This window comes from Trichosurus vulpecula, chromosome 5 (genome assembly GCF_011100635.1).
Source record: "Trichosurus vulpecula isolate mTriVul1 chromosome 5, mTriVul1.pri, whole genome shotgun sequence".
NCBI lineage: Eukaryota > Metazoa > Chordata > Mammalia > Diprotodontia > Phalangeridae > Trichosurus > Trichosurus vulpecula.
The window spans coordinates 53,822,468-53,842,421 of NC_050577.1; the positions used below are offsets into that span (position 1 = coordinate 53,822,468).

A 19,954-nucleotide genomic window follows, 5' to 3' on the forward strand; every position below is an offset into this window, starting at 1 on the left:
AGTTAATCATATATTCTATGGCACATTTCATTTGCAAAGTTTTTATTTTTCTTATAGTGATGATTCCTTTGAATGTAATGTGTCATTCAATTCAGCAAGCATTTAATCAATTATTTAATTGAATCCATTTGTAAGGTGAGGTGCCTAGAGAGCCAGAAAGCAGGAAGACTTGGATTCAAATCCTGCTTCTGATACCTGCTAACTATAACCTGAGACTAGTCACTTAATCTCTTAGTACACCAGACTATTCATTAAAAGTATAGATTGCAAAATTGTTTTCATTCTTTACTGGTAGAGAGGTTCCTCTCATTCCTTACTCCATTGAAACCACAAATACAGAGGCAGGGTGGTGGAATTGTGCAATATTCTATGCTAGGGGCTTCAAAGGCAAAACAGGTGGAAAATGTGGCAGAGGGGGAAAAGGGATGACCTGAAGTCAATCTAAATTTGGGTCCCAGCTCTGCCCCTGTGTGACCTTGGGCAAGTCATTTGACATCTCTGAGCTTGTTTTCTCATCTGCTAAAGGAGGAGTTTAGAGTAGCTGACCTCTGAGGTTCCTTCCAACTCCAGATCTATGATCTCTAATCTTGAAACTTACATTCCCCTTGAGATACAACCTGCAAAGCAGGTATGTGATTTTAGGAGTAAGAACTCACTCTCCAGGAGGACTGGGAAAAACTTCCCATAGGAGGCAGCCCCTGTGCTCGTCTTTTCAGGAAGCTGAGAGACCTAGGTGAGAAAGTATAGCTCCCATGCAAAGGCATAAAGAAGCAGGAGATGGAATACAAAGTTAAAAGCAGATCAATAGGGGCCTTAACTTAAAAAGGACAAAGTCATCTACTATATCCCAGGCCATCACCAGTTGTCTTAACTTTTCTCTTGCCACTGGACTTCATTGACTCTGCTGATGACTTTACACAGCTCTGCCTCACTTAAATCCACTTCACAAGGAAGTCAAGACATCAACCTCATGATGTCATTGGTTCTCTTGGAAAACTAAGAATCATCAACAAGAAGACCAATTTGGCTATAAGATTCAGTGCATGAAGGGGAATAGTGTGAATTCAGTAAAGAAGGTGAGTTGGAGTCAAATTCTCGCAGGTTTTAATGCTAAGCTGAGGAGTTTATATTTCATCCTAAACTGAACCAGTAAAGATTTGAACACGGAAGTGACATGGTCAATTCTATACTTCAGGAAGATGATTTTGGTAGCTGTGTGGAGGATAGGTTGGTCTAGATTTGTTTCCTTGGTCAACTTTGATTATTTATTCTAGCACACAGATATCTTCTGACTTAACCAAATCCCTCTTAATCTGGTGTCTGATAGCTGGTGATTGGTCCTAACTAGCTTGGAAAAAAATGCAAAAAAATCCAGAGGAGGCAACACCACCAATCTATCTCCTCTTGCTTGATGGATGGGTCTTGGCCTATGCTTTTTGCATCATGACACTATTATTACTAATTTCCTAAGTCACAGTGCAACTGACCCCACCACACTCAAAAGGTAATCTTATAGAGTGTCAAGAAAACCATGGGACCAGGTTGGGAAAACATCCAGCCCCCATTCCCTTGGATTTAAAGACCCTTATCGAGGCTATAAGATTCTAAAAAATTTAAATTCACAGACAATTTACAACAACCTCTTCTTATTTCTAATAATTTCACTATGTTCTACTAACAGTAAATCATCACCAAAAGTGGTCAGTTTCAATTTCACAGTTTCTTTTTCTTTTGCCTCTCAACTCTCTGAAAAAGATATCGCCATAAAAATAAACAAAAACAAGCCTGCAAAAGAAACAAAAGTATATGGAAAGAAGAGGAGTAATGAATTCCAAATCATTGATTACCAAACTTGTTTTTAAAAGTTGCAGCACTCTAGCATTGTTTGCTTAATGACTAATTCTCTCCACTTCCAAGAGTGCCAGAATAGATTAAAAATAGATTTTGCTTTGGATGTTTTCCTCTTTTCTATAATGTATATGGAAATGCTCATTCTGTTTGCTATTTGTTAACTTCAGAATAAAAATGTAACTAAAAAAAGGAATTTCACAGCATCCCTTGAAGTGACAGACAATGTCATAGGACCAATCAATCAATCATCTAGCATTTATTAAGGTCTTAAAATTAAGGCTGGGCATCACTGGTTAAGAAAATTGATAGAGAATTGTAAATTTGAGCCTTGTAGGAAATAGTCCATTCTTTCCACTAAATTGTTTTGAGATATTTTTAGGTGGTGTTTACAAATACTTGGATATGTGGCTAAACAAAGAGTGGGATTTTGCAGTTATAGTTTTATGATAACCTCATCTATATCAACATAAATAACCTTCCACATTTGACTAGTTTCTGTCTATTTTGTTGCTCTCCATGTCATACCTATCCAACCCAAGAGTTCCATGAGGCAGTTTGACCTTGGACCTGCCAAGGCTACCCTTGTGTATCATTTCTCCAAGCTGGAACAAACAATATTATCTCAGTGTTTACTAGCAATGTCTCCACTGAATGTTTCTAAAAGCGAAATGCAGAGCTGCCTACAAGTCCACCATGGCTTAGAAAGGTCTAAAAAACAGAACACAAGGGACCAAATCATTATCACCACCATCGCTGACTGTATCAAGTGCCTAGGGGTGTGTTGGACACTATGTACTTAAAAGAATCCTTTTTATCTCATGCATTTTATAAGAATGGGGAAAGAATAGGGATTCAAGAAATAATTTTTAAAAGAAAAGTTACCAAGGACTAGCAGTTATTGTAGAGATGGGGTTGTGAGAAAAAAAAAACTTGAGGAAGAAAATGCAAGGGTGGGTTAGTATACTGAATGGAAAGATGTTTGGATCTGGAATCAAAGGACCTGGGACTGAATCCTTAATCTGCCCCATACTATCTTTATTCAGTCTCTCTGGGCCTTAGTTTCCTCATATATAAAGCATTAGATGACCTCCATCAGAAGTCACCTTCCTGCTCTGAATTTATGATCTTTTGTCATGGGTTGGAGTTTGTGAGTCTAGGGGGAATTAAGCTTTATAAACCAAGGCTAAGGATGTGAAATTTAGAAAATGTCAAGAGGGTTAAGCAGTAGAAAGTTTGAAAACAAACAAGATCTTGTGTAATAAACATGTGCATATATGAGAATGACAGTTCACAGCAGTTCACTTGGGAACCAGTTAAAATCTAGGAAGCAAAAGGATGGAATCGTTAGCTAGATACCAACACAACGAAATCAGAAAAAGACCTGAGGATATTCAAATCAGAGAACCTGAAAGGAACTTTGGAGATCACCCACCTAGATTACCTTTCTATCTTACAGCAAAATCAGTTGTCGTTCAGTTGTTTGTCAGTCATGTCTGATTCTTTATGACTCTGTTTGTAGTTTTCTTGGCAAAGATACTGCAATGGTTTGCCATTTCCTTCTTGGGGATATTTTACAGATGAAGAAACTGAGACAAACAGAGTTATGTGACTTGCCCAGGGTCACCCAGCTAGTAAGTGTCTGAGGTCAGATTTGAACTCAGGAAAATGTGTCTTCCTGACTCCAGGTATGGCATTCTAGCCACTATAACCCAAGCAAAATCATAACAGCCTGATAAAAATCTGTCCAATAAGATAATATATGCAAAGTCCATTTGTACTGCCTCAACATGAGCTATTAATATCATCATAAAGACCTCTAGAAAATAAGATTCCATGTGGTTCCATTCCAATAGTAGTACTAATAGTAGAGGTTGACGTGCATGTAGTGCTGTAATTATAACTATGATTATTATTATACTTTAAATCCTCATTTACATAATAAAAATACTAAACCACACTTTTTCATTCCTATACAAAAGGCAATTTTGTTTGCCCATCTATACAAGAATCCACAGAAAAATACATATTTTATTTAAATATTTCACATATTTCTATTTATAAATATATTTGATCATTAGAGAAATAAAGATTAAAGCAATTCTGAGGTTCCACATCCCACCTATTAGATTGATAAAGATTGCTAAAAAAGAAATGACAGATGCTGGAGGATCTGTAGGAAAATAGTTGCATGGGTGGTACAGCTGTGAAAGGTTCCAATCAGTCTAGAAAGCAATTTGGAATGATACACAAAATGTTATGGCTCTAGAGAGCCTATCCCCCAAAGACATTAGAGGAAGGGAAAAAAAGGTCCTATGGGTATAAACATACCTATAGTAGCTTCTTATGTGTTGGCAAAAAAAAAAAGGAAACTAAAGGGATGCCCATCAGTTAGAGAATGATAGAACAAACTGGCATATGAATGAGGATTAACGATAATTTTTAAAATACATAGAGACTCATATGAACTGATAGAGAGTGAAATGAACAGAGTATGCATATGCACACACATAATATCAATATGATAAGAATGAACAATTTTTCCTTGCGGCTCTCTGGAATGATCTTCCCATTAGATGGTTGGAATGTCATTCGGGGCCTGTGATCTTAGGGCCTTCTTTCTGAGATCAATTAATTTAATTTAAATTAAAATTTTAACAATAGATTTAATTAATAATTTAATAATAAATTAATAGTTTGAATTAATTAATTAGTCAAACCTGTATATATTTTGTTTATGCATAATTTTTGCATGTTCTCTGCCTCATTAGGTTAGAGATGGCTTCTTGAGAAGCCAGAACTGTTTTTTGTCTTTGTATCCCCAGCATTTAGCACAGTGACTAACGCGTCGTTGTTCAGTCTTTTTTCAATCATGTCTGACTCTTGATGACCCCATTTGGAGTTTTCTTGGCAGAGATACTGGAGTGGTTTGCCATTTCCTTCTCCAGCTCATTTTACAGATGAGGAAACTGAGGCAAACAGGTTTAAGTGACTTGCCCAGGGTCACATAGCTAATAAGTGTCTGAGGCTAGATTTGAACTCAGGAAGATGTGTCTTCCTGACTCCAGGCCAGGCACTCTATCCTCTGTACTGACTAACTGGCCTCTTTTTCAGAATGATACTTTAAAAGTAATAATCGAAGGAAATATCAGATTTCAGTTAAAGATTAATGAAAGTAAATGTGTAATTTGTTTTTGTATTTTTTCCCATTCAAGTTCATGGACCTTCTGAAAATCTATCCATGGACCCCAGGTTAAGAAGCCCTCTTCTACGGCTAAATATTTCATCCTTGAATGATCAGCCTACTTGGTGCTGAGCCTCTAGATACTAAGCTAGATTGATTTTCGGAAAGCAAAGACTGTTGCTGGGACTGTATCCAAAGCCTTTCCATCATGCTAGAACCTGCCAGACTTTACAACATGCTAGCATGGCCTTCCAAAGCTGAGGATCCCTCCCACAACACAGTGAGGCATCAGAGTAGGTCAAATTAAGAACAACAGTAGATAGCATTTATATAATGCTTTAAGATTTGCAAAGTGCTTTAAAATATTAGTGCTGGACCTGGATTCAGAAACATTTGAGTTCTGAAATTCTGAGAAGGTGCCCATAGGTTTCATCAGACAGCCAAAGGCATCCATAACACAAATAAGCTTAAGATCCTCTGCCACAGATAAATAAAGCTTGCTCATTCTTTCAAAAGTATTAACTGTCTCCTATGTTCAAGGCACTGTGAGCAATTTAAAAAATTAATTAAAAGTAGTCCCTGATCTTAAATGTCTTACAGCTTGGTGGAGGAATTTCTAATCTATTATATCAGTAGATGGTATGGTGATGTTGTCATATAAACATAAAGGGAGCTCTTAAAATTGGGTGGAATCCAGTTGGATACACAAATGCACAGATATTCACAGGACTTTTTCCAGCAGACAAAGATACATGTTCTAGTTGGGTCCCTGTCCTCAAAACCGATAGATTCAAAGACTATTTTCCTTCAAGGCAAACTCCCTGTGTTAGCTCAGACAAATACACACACACACACACACACACACACACACACACACAACCTTCTTAGTATTACTTGGCACTTTAAACTTCACTCTCCATCTCCATCCCTCGGGTTCCCACCTTTCTCCTTCTATTTCTTTTACAGATATGGAGACTTCTTTAAGTTACCTGTCAACCATCTCTTCTTCTGGATCCACAATTCAACTTTTATTTCATGTCACTCCATGTTCAGGAGATTCCTAATTGATGCAGAGCAGGCACAACATGCTTGTGTGAGAGTCTTGAAATAGTGATCAATATTGGATTGGAAGAAGAGCAGAGTAGTTTGAATAGAGAATAGAAAAGGCTTTCCTAAAAAATGTTCTCTCTCTTTTCTTCAGCCTTTTCACAGAGGTGGAAAAATCTCAACTAAGTCCCTGGTGAAGCCAATGCTAATTCTTTCAAGATGGCTTCTGCTGACAGTATGCCACACAACATCCTGACCATTTACTGCTATGTGGCCTGAGTGATAGGATATGTTCATTCCTATTTTAGTCTTTCCATACAGGCCAACTTCAATTTTTAAGTTATCTTAATCATCTCCATAAAGTCCTGCTTGGATGCTTCATTATGGCATGGAAGTGACCCTGAGTTCTTGAAGGTGGGATCAACAGATCATAAGTTCTGTGAGATTTTACCATGCGGGAAAGGGTTCATGTATGGTCTCAGTATTACATTAGGCCTGCTGTATGAGGACAAACCTACCTGAGTATGGAAAGGCCCATCACTTGTAGTAGGCTGACCACTCAAGATGTATCTTTTGGATGTGGCCACCGACAAGACAAAGAAAAATAGAATATGGGCTTCAGTTTTATGTTGCCAAGAGGCAGAAATGGTAGAAGATAAAGGTCTCCATTTTAGATCATATATAAACATTAACCTAGCTATTGGCCATCTGGATATGGGATCTTTTGTAGTAAACAATAAATAAATATACCACTCAAGAACCAAACTCTACCAATCTTGGCATTCTCATTTTAAATGAAACTAGGAGATGAGAAAAGAGTTTCCATCTAAATAGATGAATGGGTCTCCTTAAGAACAGCAAATGAAGTTGGCAGAGTTGGTTTTATCGTGAATCCAAAAACAACAACCAGAAAAATTTCATGAGGCTTTCGGGCATCTCACTTAAAGGGTATATGAGCATTTGCAAAAAGACTGTCATCATGAAAATAGCTGCAGCTTACTGCCAACATCTGTTGCAGAAAATGAGGAGATAGAGAAATTCTGTGAGAGACATGAGGCCCACCAAATTAAAATCAACATTTATTTTAATACTTGGTGGCTTCGATGCCAAGGTGGTCATAGACAAGAATGGTGAAAAATATGTTGGAAAAAATAAGAGCTAACACATAGTGCTTTAAAGTTTGCAAACTTTTTTATATGTGTTGTTTCCTTGGATTCTCACACTAGCCCTATTAAATAAGTAAGGTATGGATTATTACCCCCACTTTTGTTGTTGTTCAGTTGTTTCAGTAGTGTCCAATTCCTCCTGACCCCATTTGGGGTTTTCTTGGCAAAGATATTTGGAGTTGTTTGTCATTTCCTTCTCCAGCTTATTTTACAGATGAAGGGACTGAGACAAACATATTGAATAGCTATTGAGTGTATGAGCCCGGATTTGAATTCAGGAACATGAGTTTTCCTGACTCCAAGCCCAGCACTTTGCCACCTAGCTGTTCCCATCTTATGGATAAGTTAAGATTAGACACAGATAGGTTAAAAAGTGTCTGAGGCTGGATTTGAACTCAGGTCTTCCTTATCCTAAGTCTAGCACTCTTCTCTATCCACTGCAGGGACAAGCTGTTTCTTCAGTTGCTTTCTATTACAGAGATTTGACACTAGTTTGAGAAAGAGGTCAGAAACAAAGAACAGCAATTGTTTGAGCTCTCCTTCAGCATCCCAAGATCCTTCTACTCCATGAGGCCGCCTCAGCCTTAGACACTAAAAGTGAAGCCAAGGTACTCACAGCATTGGATGAGGTCAGTAGAGAATGTCAAACAAACTAGAGTTTGTGGATGTCATGGAATACTGCTGAGCTTTGAGCTCATAAAAAGAATATGAGAATTTAGGAAAATGTGGGAAGTCCATGAAAGTAAGAACAATATTGGCCAATGTTTATGTGCAATTTTGAGGTTTGCAAAGTGATTTATCTCATTTGATCCCCACAATAACTGGTGAGGTAGATCCTCTTGTTACCACTCTTTCCCAGATGAGAAAACTGAGGCTGAGAGAAGTCAAATGACTTTGTCCTAATCACGTAGCTAATGAAGGTCTGAGACAGGACTCTAACTTAACTCTTCCTGACTCCTCCTCCATCATGCATCCTGGTCTATCACCTAGTATGAAGAGATGCAGAGAGAGGTAAGGAGAACCAGGGGGAATGACTGGGTAAAAACAAAAGGCATTTAAACTTTTTCCAAACAAAAGTCTCCGGTATGATGACCACAAGCATCCTTTCTAGCTTTAAAACTAAAGGAAAGAAGCAGAATTTGTGGCGAGACAAAGGCGAAACATAAAGAAAACTCTTTTGATTTTGAAGATTCATGACTTGCATAGATTGATTCTCCCATCTCCGGAATTCTAAGGAGTGGATAAATAGCCGCTTGACAGGAGTCATTTCAGTGTAAATCAGTCTTGAGGAGGGGTAGTTAGAAGTGGGAGATGAGAGCTGGTATAGTGGTCTCCACTGGATTCTTTTCAGCCCTGTGATCTCTGGTTGGCAGCCAGAAAAAGTAGCCCATATAGGCATAAAAGAGAAAGAAACAGTCTCTGTCCCTGCATCAGCCAAGGATGTGTGTGTGTGTGTGTGTGTGTGTGTGTGTGTGTGTGCGTGTGTGTGAAAATTGTACAACTGATAAAGTAAACTGCCGCGTACTTAGAGTGTCTCAGAAAGCTAGACTCGCCAGGGGAAACATCCCAGCTCCTGGGCTTGGCAGGGCTTGGCTCGGGTATCACCACAGCAGCATCCACGGCTGCCCCCACCCCATCAGTACTTGGCTGGGGGAAGGAGGCGACAGCCACTCACCACGGCCCTAGAGGCCTGGAGTGGGGGTGGGGGTCGCGGGGAGAGGAGTGGGGGTGGGGGTCGAGGGGAGCAGCAGTGGGGGCGGCGGGCTGACGGTGCCTCTCACCCCAGCAGTTCCGCGCGCAGGGCTTGTCCGTCCTCCTCCTGCGGGCCCTGACAGCCCCCCAGCCCCGGGCGGCCCCGGGGAGGCGTTGACCTGCAGCGCCCCGAGAGGTCAGGCTGCGTGGGGCTGGGAGGAGGAGGAGGCGAGGCCGCGGCGAGCAAAGTCCGGTGCCCTGGGCCTCGGCCGTGTCCTAGGGAGCTGTGTGTTCTCAGAGCGGGACAGAGAACTTGGAGGTGAGCTGGGTGCCCAGGCACACGCGGGCGGCCCCGGCCCGGGGATTCCGGGCCTCCGGACTCTGGCTGGGCATTACAGGCATCCCAGGGAGGGCTAGAGAAAACGACCTGTCCGGGGGGGGGCACTGCCCGAGCAGCTGGGGACCCTTCCACCCAGATGTGCTCCCATGCCATCCAGGGAGGTGAGGGAGGAGGATCGGATGGGGAGAGGATGATGGGCGTGGGGGATGGGGAGGGGACACGTCCTGGGTGGAAGGAAACAAGTGCATGTGCTCTTCAGTCCCGTGCTTTTTTTTCCCCCTAGGCAGGCTGAGATGGACCATGAGGAGGAAAGGAACGGGACAGCCGGCAGCTCCTCGGGAGCCGAGGGTGACTTTGAACTAGCCACCACAAGGTCCGTACACCCGTCATTCCATTTAGTTACCGGTGCATAGTGTCTAACTTGGCCCAGGAAAAAAAATCAGAAGAATCTCTTGCTGCCCTTCTTTCATTCGGAATCTATGAAATAAAGCGCCCCCCTTTAGAGCCTTTGGGGAGGCTTGTCTGGAGATTTTGACCTTGGAGCAAAAGTTTTTGTTGTTGTTGTTTGCTTTTGTTTGGGAAGCTCCCAGCATCCAAGCAGCAGCATCTGCCAGTCTCCTTCCGGAGGAGGATTGGAGAAGAAAAGGCTGCCCTTCTTGTCTCTATTCCTGCCAGGAAAGCCTCAGGCAAATATTTGTGCATAGATTACATTTGGGAAACCGGAGTTAGTCGTAATATGTATGCACCTTCAAAGAACCCGCGTCTACGTCCTGTGGGTCTTTAGTCTCCTCTTGTTTTTTTTGTTCTTTGGATGCTTCATTTTTTCAGAGAAAGAAGAGGAAAGAAGGTCAGCCCTGCAAATGGTCATATTCCCTCCCCCACCGTCCTTTCCCCCTTTGGAAAGGGGCCTTTCCGCAGCAGCCTTTCTCCCTGAGTAGCTAGTGTTTGGTTCCAATTCAGCCGTGCTTGAAGTGAGAGGGTGAAAAACCCTGAGCTCTGTTGCTTTAGGAAAAGTATCCTTTTGGTCTCTGATGGGAGCAAGTATCTTTGGTGCTCAGGAGATGGCTTCTAAGTAAAGCTCCTAAGTCTGGAAAAGGTCTCTCACCTGACATAGTAGGTAGAAAGAATCCCCTTTTCATTTACACCCAGGTAGTTGATGAAACTCTTGCTTACAGTGGCTGAGTTCATGCCAGGCCACCCAGAACTAATTGAAGTACTTTGCCAAATGATCAACCCAGGAAGACACCAGTTTCACTAGTTATTCCTTCAAGCTGTCTAGGACTGGTTAGTTAACTGAAAATGTGCCCCTCTGGTGTGAATACTGGCTGATAATTGTACTATCATTTCTTAGGCTCATAGGATTTTAGGACTGGAAGAGACGTTAGAGATTACCTAGTTAAACCCTCCCTATTGCATGTGAAGAAATTGAGGCCCAGAAAAGCTAAGTGACTTTTCCAAAGGTAACACAGGTTCTCTGGAATTTGTGAGACAAGTTTCTTTAACTGCTCTTACCATTATATCATGCTGTCTCATTCTACTTGGAGAGCTGTGATTTTTTTCCTCCTCAGTATGGCAAAAATCCATAAAAAAACTTCATTTTACTGGATATTTATTTCATTACTTCTAGGATCTGGGATTGTGTGTCTTTGGGTGCTCCTTTTTGAAATTTTTTTTATTTTTAGTTTACAACAATCCGTTCTCCATAATTTTGAGTTCCAGATTTTCTTCCCTCCTTCCCCCCCCCTTCCCAAGATGGCCTGGAATTCCATATAACTTCCATGTATCGCATCGCATTGAATTAATTTACACACTAGTCAAGTTATGGAGAAGAATTATGACCAATGAAATGAATCATGAGAAAGAAGAAACAGGACCAAAAAAAAAAAACAACAATCCAAAAACAAAAATAAAAGAGAGAGAAAGAAAAAAAAGGGCGACGGGGGTGGGGAGGGGGAAAGGCTAGCATGTAGTGTGCCTCAATCTGCATTCAAACTTCACAGTTCTTTCTCTGGATGTAGATAGCATTCTCCATCGTGAGTCCTTTGGAGTTCTCTTTGTACCTTGTGTTGCTGAGATGAGCAAAGTCTGTCAGGGTTAGTCCTCACAGAATCCATATATCTGTGGTTGTGTATAATGTTCTCCTGGCTCTGCTCCGCTCACTCAGCATTATGTCGTGTAGGTGTTTCCAGGTTGTTATGAAGTCTGTATCATCCCCATTTCTTATAGCACAATTGTATTCCATTACCTTCATAGACCACAGCTTGTTCAGCCATTCCCCAATTGATGGGCATCCTTTTGATTTCCAACTCTTAGCTACCACAAAAAGAGCCGCTATAAACATTTTTGCACATATGGGTCATTTTCCCACTTGTGTGATCTCTTTGGGATACAACCCTAGAAGTGGTATTGCTGGGTCAAAGGGTATGAACATTTTTATAGCCCTTTGGGCATAGTTCCAAATTGCTCTCCAAAATGGCTGGATCAGTTCACAACTCCACCAGCAATGTAACAATGTTCCAATTTTCCCACATCCTCTCCAGCATTTATCATTTTCCTGTTTTGTTATTTTAGCCAATCTGACAGGAGAGATGTGGTATCTAAGAGTTGTTTTGATTTGCATTTCTCTAATCAGTAGTGATTTTGGGCATTTTTTCATATGCCTATAGATATCTTTAATTTCTTCCTCTGAAAACTGCCTGTTCATATCCTTTGACCATTTCTCAATTGGGGAATGACTTGTATTCCTATATATTTGGCTCAGGTCCCTGTATATTTTAGAAATGAGGCCTTTATCAGCGATGCTAGTTGTAAAGATTTTCTCCCAATTTTCTGCTTCCCTCCTAATTTTTGTTGCATCGGCTTTTTTCCTACAAAAACATTTCAATTTAACATAATCACAATTATCCATTTTGCATTTTCTAACCCTCTCTATCTCTTGTTGGGTCATGAATTCTTTTCTTTTCCATAAATCTGATAAGTAAACTATTCCTTGCTCTCCCAAATTACTTATAGTATCAGCCTTTATTCCTAAATCATGAACCCATTTTGATTTTATTTTGCTATATGATGTATGATATTGGTCTATGCCCAGTTTCTGCCCTACTATTTTCCAATTTTCCTAACAGTTTTTGTGAAATAGTGAATTATTAGCCCAGAAGCTGGCCTCTTTGGGTTTATCAAAGAGTAGATTGCTATAGTCGTTGATTTCTCCATCTTATATTCCTATCCTATTTCACTGATCCACAACTCTTTTTCTTAGCCAGTACCAGGGAGTTTTGATGACTGCTGCTCTATAGTACAGTTTAATATCTGGTATGGCTAGCCCACCTTCTCTAGCATTTCTTTTTATTAATACCCTAGATATTCTAGACCTCTTGTTCTTCCAGATGAATTTTGTTATTATTTTATCCAGCTCTGTAAAATAATTTTTTGGTAGTTCAATTGGTATGGCACTGAATAGATAGATTAATTTAGGTAAAATTGTCATTTTTATTATATTAGCTTGGCCTAACCATGAGTAACTGATATTTTTCCATTTATTTAGATCTGACTTTATTCACATGAAAAGTGTTTCATAAGTATGTTCATATAGGCCCTGGGTTTGTCTTGGCAGATAGAATCCCAAATATTTTATAGTGTCTACAGTAACTTTGAATGGAATTTGTCTTTCTATCTCTTGCTGTTGGGCTTTATTAATAATGTATAAGAATGCTGAGGATTTATGTGGGTTTATTTTATATCCTGCAACTTTGCTAATGTTGTTTATTATTTCAAGTTGTTTTTTACTTGATTCTCTAGGATTCTCTAAGTAAATCATCATATCATCTGCAAAAAGTGATAATTTAGCTTCTTCTTTGCCTATTCTAATTCCTTCAATTTCTTTTTCTTCTCTTATTGCTACAGCTAACATTTCTAATACCAAATTTAATAGTAGGGGTGATAATGGACATCCTTATTTCACCCCTGATCATATTGGGAATGCATCTACTTTATCCCCATTACAAATAATGCTTGTTGATGGTTTTAGGTAGATGCTATTTATAATTTTAAGGAGGGCTCCATTTATTCTTATGCTTTCTAGTGTTTTTAATAGGAATGGGTGTTGTATTTTGTCAAAGGCTTTTTCTGCATCTATTGAGATGATCATATGGTTTCTGCTAGTTTTGTTGTTCATATGGTCAATTATGATAATAGTTTTCCTAATATTGAACCAGCCTTGCATTCCTGGAATAAATCCTACCTGGTCATAGTGTATTAGTCTGGTGATAAGTTGCTGCAATCTTTTTGCTGATATTTTATTTAAAATTTTTGCATCAATATTCATTAGGGAAATTGGTCTATAATTTTCTTTCTCTGTTTTGACTCTACCTGGTTTGGGTATTAATACCATATTTGCATCATAAAAAGAATTTGGTAGGACTCCTTCTTCACCTATTTTCCCAAATAGTCTACAAAGTATAGGAATTAATTGTTCTTTAACTGTTTGATAGAATTCAAATGTAAAACCATCTGGCCCTGGAGATTTTTTCCTAGGGAGTTCATTGATGGCTTGCTTAATTTCTTTTTCTGAGATGGGGTTATTTAGAAATTTTACTTCCTTTTCTGTTAACCTGGGCAATTTATGTTTCTATAGATATTCATCCATATCTCTAAGGTTGTCAAATTTATGGGCATACAATTGGACAAAATAATTCCTAATTATTGGTTTGATTTCCTCTTCATTAGAGGTCAACTCACCCTTTTCATTTTTGATAGTGGTAATTTGATTTTCTTCTTTCTTTTTTTAATCAAATTGACCAAAGGTTTATCAATTTTTTGTTTTTTTTCATATAACCAGCTCTTTGTTTTATTTATTAATTCAATAGTTTTCTTGGTTTCAATTTTATTAATCTCTCCTTTGATTTTCAGTATTTCTAATTTGATATTTAATTGGGGATTTTCAGTTTGTTCTTTTTCTAGCTTTTTCAGCTGTATGCCCAAATCATTGATCTCCTTTTTCCCTATTTTATTCATGTAAGCACTTAGAGAAATAAAACTTCCCCTAAGAACTGCTTTTGCTGCATCCCTTAGTTTTGGTATGTTGTCTCATTATTGTCATTCTCTTGAATGAAGTTATTAATTGTTTCTCTGATTTGTTCTTTGGCCCACTCATTCTTCAGAATTAGATTATTTAGTTTCCAATTAATTTTTAGCTTATTTTTCCATGGTTCTTTGTTACAAATAATTCTTATTGCAACATGATCTGAAAAGTATGCTTTGACTACTTCTGCCTTTCTGCACTGGGTTGTGAGGTTTTTATTTTAAATTTATATCTAGGTCTGACATTTAAGTGTCAAAGCAAAAATCTTATATTTTATCCTTAGAGGCCATATGGAGCTGATGGGGTGCTTGTGCTTGGACCCTAATTCTAACATCACATTTCCCCTTAGCCTCTGCCTGGGTGCCTATGCCTATGGCAGAATTCCAATCTCAGAACACATCTGGTTCTCAAACATATTCTTTCTCAGTCAGCCCTTCTATAGCTAAAGGGCAGTGTGCCCCAAAATTATCTCTGCTTCTTCCTTAGTAAGCAGCTATGCCCAATTATAGTTTGATTCCCAGGTGTTGATAACTGACCATATACTGAGTCTAACATGTATCCTAGACATAGTTCAAATGTATACTCCCTTACATTAATCTTGACTAACAAGGCACTTGTTGGAACCTAGACAGTATCTCCAGCTAGCCCTGAACTCCTGGTGACTTAGTGACATTTCACAGGCAAAACCACACCTCCTCCTAGCCCCCCTTTAGGCTATTTCCTAGTGAACTCTGGGTAAGATACCTGCACAGTAGATACAAAAAGTGCATGTTCCTTTAAGAACTGACCAACCCCTAATCACAACCTGACCACTCCCTAATCCTACCCCAACACACCTGATTGACAGATTTCTTCCCTAAATCTTGTACTTAAACTTTCCCTGTAGCCCTGTATGGTTGCAGGTTCCCTAAGAACTCTTGCCCACTTTATTTACTTAAAACATAATAAATCTTTGCCTCCTTGACTTAAACAATGCTTGGGTTTGGGAATTCATTCCAGGCGGCCTTGCCTTGGGAATTTTGGTTTGGGATTTCTACATCCCTGGGTACATTTCTCCCTCTACAGAGCCACTGAAGGTTTTTGAGAAGGGGAGTGGCAAGATCAGATCTATATATTTTTGGAATCAATTTGGCAGTTAATGGAATGGAGTGGAGAAATATGGAATTACTTCAGTTTTTTCAATCATCCAGGTGAGAAGTGATGAGGCCCTGAACTAGGGTCATAGCTGTATGGATAAAAAGAAGGGAAGAGATTTAAAAATTTTTGTGGTACTAGAGTCAACAATATTTGGCAACTGCTTGGATGGGAGAGGTAATGAATCTATCAATTGATAAGTATTCACTTGGTACCTACTATATATCAGGCACTGTGCTAGGTTCTCACAATGAATGAAATAATTTCTACCTGCAACAAACTTACATTCTAATAGGAGAAACAATAAATACATAGGGACAAATAGATACAATAGAATATAAATGCATACAAATAGTATCTAAGTTGGTGAATACAAGGTCCTTTGGGAGGAAGGATACTAGAAGTGGAGGGGATGGAAAAGATGATAAAGGTCATCAACCTGAATCACTGGTAAGATGGTGCTGACCTCAAAAGAAATATGGATGTTGGGAACCTAGTTAGAAGTTAGGAGGGTTTGAGGCAGGCCGTTTTGGAAATTCTGGCATAGAAGTAGAAAAAAATGTCCAGTAGGCAATTGGTAATGTGGAACTGGAATTCAGAAGAGATTAGTAATACACACACTCACACACACACACACACACACACACACACGGAGACAGAGAGAGAGAGAGAGAGAGAGAGAGAGAAAGAGAGAGAGAGAGAGAGAGAGAGAAGGGTCCAGGAAAGAGTCTTGTCAAGATTATATTTAATTCAATAAATATGTATTAAGTATCTACTATGTAGAGCAGTGCTAGGAACTTGATGTTCTCTTAAATATGCTCTTTGCTTTCTTTATCTACAGAACAATAGCAGCTAACATCTGCATACATACACTACCATACATATACACACAAACATGTGTGTGTATATTATAAGGTATCTGCATGTATATATACACACATACACACATATATATTTAAGATTTGCCAAGTGCTTTACATTTATTTACATGTTTTTACATTTATTTCATTTGATCCTTACAACAATCCTGTGGAAGAGGTGCTAATATTATGCCCATTTTGATGTTGTTGCTGTTGTTCAGTAATTTCAGTCATGTCTGACTTGACAAAGATACTGGAGCAGTTTGCCATTGCCCTCTCCAGCACATTTTAGACATGAGGAAACTGAGGCAAACAGGGTTAAGTGACTTGCCCAGGGACACACAGCTAATAAGTTTCTGAGGTCGCATTTGAACTCAGGTCTTCCTGACTCCAGGCCCAGTTGCTCTATCCCCTGTGCCACCTAGATGTCCTTAAGCCCATTTTTCAGTCAAAGAAACACGTCCAGAAAGTTTAAGTGACTTGGCCAAAGGTCGCAGAACTCATTAGTGGCAGAACTGGATCTAGAACCCGGGTCTCCTGATTCCAGACCTTTTCCTACCATTACCTGGCTCTCAAAACATTGAGTCACCTTATAATAGAACAGATAACACGTTAGGAGGGATCTGACAATGGAGCTTTCTAAGGCAAGAGGCACAGACAAAACATTTGCTTTGTTTATTCTCCTCCACTTAAATTGAGAACTAACAGGTCAGATACTTTTTTAAATGGCCCTAAATGGCTCTCTGGAACTTGCTCAGGGCTATCAGGACCTTTGGGAAATGGGTCTAATTTCTAGAGATGTACCATAAAGACATTTCAAATATACCTTCAACTCTGTTCTATTTAGAATAATGAGAGAGAAGATTTGGCAAGTTTGCCCCCAATGAATAATCAATATAACATGCAAGCCCTCGACTCAATCCAATAAATCACTTATTAAGGGCCTACTACAAACTAATATATACATATAGAAATATATGGTATATATACATACCATAATACTTAAGCTGTATGTAAATATCTAACAAAAAGATACTTGTTCAAATTTTTTAGTTGTTCAGCAAAACACACTATAATTAGCACACAATATAAACACATAATAGGAATCAGCTTTTGCTCCTCTCACTTGGAAAATGTGCCTAATATAATTCCTAAGAACATTTCAGAGTGATTCATTAAAATTTCTACATCTCTTTCCTTTCTAATCATGCTCCCAACGAAGGTATTAACCAATAGCCAAAAAGTTCAAGGGCAGAAAAGAGAGGCTAGGAACAAAGACAAAACATCCCCGGAATAATCAAGACTGGTTGGACCTTTTAGATGGCACATGCCATAAAAGATCACCCTTAGATGCAAAGAAGAGCAGTTTTTTAGGCAAAAGTCTAGTGAGAAACATAGACAGTAATATGTTCTGCCAATAATGAGCATTCACCTTGTCCATAAGTCACTTACACTCTCAACCTTACTTCTCTATAAAATTATGGACTAGATGAGGGAGATTCTTAACCAGCGTTCTGTGAATTTAAAACAATTTTCTTGATGACTGTTTCAATATAACTGGTTAAGATATAATCCTTACCTTATTTTATACATTGTAAAACTGTTTCTTATATACATTTAAATGCACATATTATCATCTTTCATACTAGAAGAGGACCAAGATGACATCACTATGTCAAGGTCAATGTGCAGCGTGTCAGGCTGAGGCCGATCTCTCCCACACACAGGTTGGGAACACATAGCCAGTATGAACATCTGGGAAGGAGATGTCTCTAAATTTGCACATCTCATTCCTTTTGAGCTACTGCAATTCTGCTTTGCTCACAGAACATAGCACCTTCTTTGATGCTGGCGTGTCATGCTGGACAGTCTTGTGCTAGCATCTCCCATGTCTCACAATCGACACCAAAGTTCTTCAGAGAGACCTTGAGAGTGTCCTCGGATGAAGAAGTCCACCAGTTTCACCAGTCTGCCAAAGGCATCTTATGGTACAAACAGGGTTAATCCATGAATAAATGACTTCAAGATTTCTACTAATAACTCACTTACAAAGTGGTTTTGAATGGCTTTAAATCAGAATTTCTTAATCATTTTGTGTCCTGGACCCCTTTAGAAGTCTGGTGAAGCCTGTGGACCCTTTCTCAAAATAATATTTTTTTTAAATTTAAATTTATTTATTTAACATATTTAGTTTTCAGCATTGATTTTCACAACAATTTGAATTACAAATTTTCTCCCCATTTCTACCCTCCCCCCCACTCCAAGATGGCATATATTCTGGTTGCCCTGTTCCCCAGTCAGCCCGCCCCTCTATCACCCCCCTCCCCTCTCATCCCCATTTCCCTTCCTTTCCTGTAGGGCAAGATAAATTTCTAAGCCCCATTGGCGGTGTATCTTATTTTTTAATTGCATGCAAAAACTTTTTTTTTTGTTTTTGAACATCTGTTTTTAAAACTTTGAGTTCCAAATTCTCTCCCCTCTTCCTTTCCCACCTACCCTCCCTAAGAAGTCGAGCAATTCAACCTAGGCCACATGTGTATCATTATGTATAACCCTTCCACAATACTCATGTTGTGAAAGACTAACTACATTTTGCTTCTTCCCAACCCATCCCGCTTTATTGAATTTTCTCCCTTGACCCTGTCCCCTTTCCAAAGTGTTTGTTTTGATTACCTCCACCCCCATCTGCCCTCCCCTCTATCATCCCCCTCCCTGTTATTTTTCTTTAATGTTCCTCCCTCTTCCTTTCTGTGGGGTAAGATACCCAACTGAGTATGTATGGTATACCCTCCTCAGGCCAAATCTGATGAGAGCAAGGTTCACTCATTCCCCCCTCACCTGCCCTCTCCCCTCCTCCCACAGAACTGCTTCCTCTTGCCACCTTTATGCGAGATAATCCACCCCATTCTATCTCTCCCTATATCCCTCTCTCAGTATGTTGCTCTCTCATCCCTTAATTTCATTTTATTTCTTTTAGATATCTTCCCTTTATCTTCAACTCACCGTGTGTCTGCTCTCTCTCTTTTACATATATATATATATGTATATGTATATATACATACACACATATATATACATACATACACATACATACATATACACATAGATATATACATACATACACATTCACTTATATATATACATAAACATATATATGCATATTCCCTCCAACTACCCTAATACTGAGGTCTCCTGAATCATAGATGTCATCTTTCCATGTAGGAATGTAAACAAAACAGTTCAACTTTAATAAGTCCCTTGCAATTTCTGTTTCTTGATTACCTTTTCATGCTTCTCTTGATTCTTGTGTTTGAAAGTCAAATTTTCTATTCAGTTCTGGTCTTTTCACCAAGAAAGCTTGAAAGTCCTCTATTTTATTGAAAATCTATATTTTGCCTTGGAGCATGATACTCAGTTTTGCTGGGTAGGTGATTCTAGGTTTTAATCCGAGCTCCATTGACCTCCGGAATATCGCATTCCAAGCCCTTTGATCTCTTAATGTAGAAGCTGCCAGATCTTGGGTTATTCTGATTGTGTTTCCACAATACTCAAATTGTTTCTTTCTGGCAGCTTGCAGTATTTTCTCCTTGACCTGGGAGCTCT

The 19,954-nt window shown here is 39.2% G+C and overlaps 1 protein-coding gene across 3 annotated transcripts in view; it reads left to right on the top strand.

The window, feature by feature from the left end:
• The first annotated feature begins 9,109 nt into the window (after positions 1 to 9,109).
• LOC118849943 (ATP-dependent translocase ABCB1-like) overlaps positions 9,110 to 19,954 on the top strand; it is a 319,035-nt gene continuing 308,190 nt past the window's right edge. Inside the window, exons 1-2 of one of the 3 annotated variants that reach the window (XM_036759053.1) lie at positions 9,110 to 9,256; positions 9,561 to 9,650. The gene's annotated coding sequence lies outside the window, so the exon portion shown is untranslated. The remainder of the gene's footprint in view (positions 9,257 to 9,560; positions 9,651 to 19,954) is intronic. The other 2 variants (XM_036759050.1, XM_036759051.1) reach the window with 2 other exon arrangements.